Source organism: Mauremys reevesii, linkage group 1 (assembly GCF_016161935.1).
Source record: "Mauremys reevesii isolate NIE-2019 linkage group 1, ASM1616193v1, whole genome shotgun sequence".
Taxonomy (NCBI): Eukaryota; Metazoa; Chordata; order Testudines; family Geoemydidae; genus Mauremys; species Mauremys reevesii.
Genome location: NC_052623.1, coordinates 303,415,742 through 303,421,260, shown reverse-complemented (window position 1 = coordinate 303,421,260; position 5,519 = coordinate 303,415,742).

Sequence of the window (5,519 nt, the reverse complement as noted above, 5' to 3'; positions counted from 1 at the left end):
GTATGACTTACCCTGACGTAAGGCAAAGCATCAGCATACTCAGATTTTGTGGCACTGAACTCCAGCTCTGTTGACAAGCGGAACTCTCAGTCACATGGGTTTGTTCTGATAGCCAGAGGTAATGTGTTTTTATGGGTTTTGGTAAAATCTGTCATTCAGATTAGGAGCATTTATAGGACCTAGGATGATTGTCTTCTATCCTTTTATTAGATTCCTAATTGAAAATCATTTCCAGAGGTGCACATGCAGTTCCATGTCCCTTCCCCTCTTTTACTGAGTTAAAACCCCAGAAATCCAACACTCAGATCTTTTGACAATTTTAATACAATACTAATGAAGGAAAGTTAGACACGTGTGTACTGTAGTACACTTTTAATAGGGAATACAATTTTTCAAGAGAAAAATATGATAATATTCCTTTCAGGCAGAGGTTGAGGTTTTGTAAGAGACAGGGAAAAAATCCCTGAACTCTCCTAATGCAGAGATGAGATTTTTGAAATGGACTCTGTGGAAAATTTAGTTTTTGTAGGGGTGGGGCTGGTGATATTCCCATGGAAACCCGCTTGAGCCTACACTTCATTTCAATTGATCTGTTGACTCCTACCAGGGAGATTATGGATTAATATTAGCATGATTTTCCTATTGTGGGCAAAGCTGCCTGGCTGCACTGCATAATGACAATGAAATGCCATGAACAGAGAGTTCCTCCTTTTTGCCAAAGGCACATTGACTTCTTATTTCCAGGGTGGGTGATTCCTGCAAACATTATTGTGACAGTAAATCTTTATTTCCTCCACATTTGAAAAACGTGAAGGCAATATTGAGATTTAATATAGATTTTCAGAAGCCTATGTTCCAACAAGGGGACCAGGAACTAATTGTGTTATTCTTTCATCTGGCTCCTGTACTTTATTTTATCACCTGGGTAGTACCTTCCCTCTAGCTACAAGAAAGAACTGCCCCATTTATAACACACTGTAATTTAATCAATTGTATGGCTAGCATAGGAGGTGTCTTGTTGTGTACCTCTGTGTTTGGCACTAGTGTAATTGCTCCGGAATACTGTGCTGAGTTCTGGGATGTCCACAGTTGAAGAAGGATGTTGATAAATTGCCTTGTAGTGATAGACTCAAGGAGCTCAAGCTATTTGTTAAGCTAGAGAGGAGGTTAAGGGATAATTTGGGCCACAGATTTAGGTAATAAAGTTAAAGGTAATAATTGGAGATATGCCAATCTCCTAGAACTGGGAGAGACCTTGAAAGGTCATTGAGTCCAGCCCCCTGCCTTCACTAGCAGGATCAATTTTTGCCCCAGATCCCTAAGTGGCCTCCTCAAGGATTGAACTCACAACCCTGGGTTTAGCAGGCCAATGCTCAAACCACTGAGCTATCCCTCCCCCTGTGGGAAGTGGCAGTGGGTGGTGGGAAGTGGCAGCCAGCACATCCTTCAGCCCACACTGCTTCCCACAGTCTCCATTGGCCTGGAATGGCAAACTGTGGCCAGTGGGAGCTGCGATTGGCCGAACCTGCGGATGCTGCAGGTAAACAAGTGGATTTCCCTCACCAGTGGATTTCCCTGATGGGCCATGGGCCAAAGGCTGCTGGTCTCTGCTCTAGTTGAACTAGAAATTAATTCAGGGAAGTCCTATTGCCTGTGTTAGGCAGGAGGTCAAACTAGAGGATCACAGTGGTCCCTTCTGGCCTATCAGTCTACAAAGGACAGCTTCATAGATGAGTTTATTACCTCTGTGAAGATAAGCAACCACCACCTGCTCTGAGCCTCAGGTTCACACTTCCTTCAGAACCTGGTCTCCCAAACTGCTTTGCTGTTTAAAAAAATAAAAAGGAGGGGGAAAAAAGCTTACATAATTAAATGTATCTGGCACAATAATGCAGTACATATGCGCTGGGTAAATTATAGTCATTAATACAGACTGTGAGTCTCATGTATAAACATAATGCTGATTTCAGCAAGAGTGATGCCTGAATTAAACTGTGGTAATGGCCAGTAACTTCACAGGTCATGCACACTGTAGTATAGTATTGCACACGCCTAATTCACTATTACTGTACGGCACATACTTAGGAGAGACATTTGCTTATGTTTTGTGGTACATGTAAATAATGCAGTAATTACAGGATAGAGTTTAACTATACATAAGAAACCAAAGGATAATTCTTAAAGGTAAGGATGAATTTTTCAAAACCCTGCAACTACTGTTTTTGTTTAGTTTATTATGAACCAGTTACAAAACATCAGCTAGCTGGTGCAGGCCAAAATGAACAAAATATTCAATAATAGTAACAATACCTCGCTTTTACATTGTGCTTTTCATCCAAAGATCTCAAAGCACTTTAAAAAAGGGGTAAACGTCATCTCCATTTTACAGATGGGGAAACTGGTTATTCCTTTGTTTGCAATGCACAATAGTAACCCCAACCCCAATAAGCTAACACCTGCTATAACACTCATAGGGGAATAAATGACCATTTAAAAAATTTTATACACCAGTAAAATTTCTCAAGCCAGGTACCATTTCCAGACTTGAGCTATGATTAGGGCTGCAAGGTTGTCATGGTGATAAAAATGTCACGGATACTGTGATTTTTCTGTTTGCTCATGTTTTCTTTATGTCTGTGATTTTTAATAGACTTACTCTGCAGTGGCAGCTCCCATTCCAGCTCCTAGCTCTTGGCAGTGCAATGCATTGCATGGGGTCACAGTGCTGCTCAGGTCTGGCCCAGCTGCTCCTTTGTGTCAATGGGAGAGAGAGACTGGGTAGCTGGGCTAAACTTGAGTGAGTGGTGTTGAGACCTGGTGGATGGAGAGGCAGCACCACTTACTCAAATTGGGCCCAGCCATGCCCCTATCATGATGGAGGGGCAGTTGGGCTAAACTTAAGTGATGCTGTGATCTCCTGTGCCAGGTTGCAATGCCCAGAGCAGGGAGCCAGGTCAAGCCTCATGAGATGAGAGCTGCCTCAACCTGCGGGATGAGTGCGGGACACACTCGCTCTCCAGGTCCTCCCTCTTTCATACATGAGGCCTCCCAACTCCCAGGGGCAGGACCTAACCCTGTGCGTAGGTGCTGGAACCAGTGGTGCTGGGGGTCCTGCTGCACCTCCTGGCTTGGTTTACATTATATACAGGGTTTACAGTTTGGTTCAAGGGCTTGCAGTACTCCCACTATACAAACTGTTGCAACACCCCTGCTCCTGTGGTGCCTCTGCCCATTTTAAATGATGCTCCTGTGATTTTACACCATTTCCCCTTAAACCTATGACTTTTATTAAATTTACTGTGACTGCTGTGTGACTTTTGATTTAAAAAAAATGGCATGATAAATCTGCATGGTCAAGGTCATGGTCTTAGGCATGGTCAAGGATTATGATAGTCCACCGGGTTTAGGGGAAAACTGTTATTTTCCAGCAAGCAGTTGCTTCATCTTAAGGAGGGTATGTGCTGTTTTCTCAACTGATTTGAAGTAGGTCAACCTGAAAGCTCAAGCCCTCTGCAGAATTGTAATTAAGTATGAATATTAAAGGACAAGACTGTTTTCTAAAATCATTCAATCATCTCGTGATTTATCAGATCTTCCATAGATACTTCTTTGGCTTTCTTTTTTCTGGGGGGAGGAAATTCTTTTGGGAAGCTTAAATGTCACAAAGGCAACAACAGAATAAAAAAACACATTGTGGAGCAACATATACTACACTAAGCTAAGCAAATCAGCTTATGTTTGTAGAACATATAGACTGTAGATAAGATTCAATGAAACATGAACATTTTACTTAAATAGTACAGTCTTTTACCTATGATGAAAATAAATAGGGGGTCGGGGAAATAAAAGAACATTTGCACCTAAAAACTCCAGTTAATTCAAATATATCTCCTCAACTAGAACACACCCAAAAAGGGGGTGGAGGAGGGGGAATGGAAGGTTCTCTTTCCGGAAGTCTGTTAAGCAAAACAAATATTTAGGTTGCAATTACAAATACTGCCTTCCCACCTTCAGAAATGTTAGTTTAATGAAAATGGGGCCAGAAGGGATTTCAGGCAATAATTAAAATATGCTCATTTACACTTAAACCCCCCCCACAAAGAGCAGATTTCTTTGTTTTTTTCCATATAACATTAGGAATGAATGACTATTACAACGTTATTAGAGTAGTCACACTTCCCTTTGGAAAAGTTCTACTGGTTTGAGATCTAGGATCATATCCTCTGCCTGGGTATATTGGCATAGTGCCATTGATAATAGCCCAATGGAGAAGCTGACCTGTGTTCCCTATATTATTCTTAAAATGTGGGTGAGGGGATCCTGCAGAGCTGATGATAGCTCCCAGATCAGTAGAGACTAAACTGCACCCACTGTACATGTGTTTCTTGTATTCAAGTTATTATAGATGTCAGTGAAACTACATGAATTTACCCTAACTGAAGTTATGGTCCCAAGTCTACCTATGTCTTTGAAAAGCAGCTAGTGCAACAGGACTAGGGGGATTTGAATACTATAGTAGTAGTTATAACAATATGGTCATCATATGTGGAAATACTATCCCCATTGGCTAAAATATGCAAAACCTTAATTCTGACATTAAGGAGCGAAGTAGCATTTGCATTCCATTTCCACCAAGGATTAGGGACCTATATGGTAAATAATCACAGGCTGAAAGATTATTTGTTCTGAAATTTTCAGTATAAAAAGAGAAGGAAAAAAAGCAGCTGGCTTTGAGAGATTCTACTGTCAATACAGAAGAAAGATGAGCACAAAGGTCTGCTATAGTCAGGCCTTACTGCAAACACTTTAGCTGCAAGTGTAAAATGGCTAATTGAGCTGCTCCAGGCAACAGTAGAGTTTATTTGATTTATTTTACTGTGTGGTATATTATTGCCTGCAGTACCTCAATTATCAGAGAAAGTGCTAAAACATTTCAGCCTCTGTGAAAAGAGGTTTTGTGTGATGAAAGCTGCAGAGTTGATAGTTGAAGGCTCTGTTCTGCATTAGGGACGCAAATCCTGAGTTTGGTGAAAACTAGTCCTAATTGTGAACAGTGTCTGTGAAGGTTATTTTATTCATTTATTTTTGCTGAGGATTTAGTCTTTTGTCTGTTCCTATTTATCGTCTAGAGATTCTTTAGAATGGTGGCCATTAACCCTGAAACAGGAAAACTGTAAAGGTCTAGTATTAACCAACTCTTATGGATGGAGACCGCAGTCATTTCTCTCAACCTCCCCTGTCTCCCCTCCCTGCTGCTGTCTCTATGCAAACATGTACATGTGCATACACACACACACACTTTCACTAGTGTTCGCACATTAGTTCCAACCTGGAGTAATTCCACTGAAGTCAGTAAAACCGGCAAAGAGTTCTGTGGCACCTTATAGACTAACAAATGTATTGGAGCATGAGCTTTCGTGGATGAATACCCACTTTGTCGGATGCAACGAAGTCAGTGATTGTCTACACTGTTGATAAGTGGAGTTTTCAGTCAAGTTAAACTAGCTTGATTGAGAAAC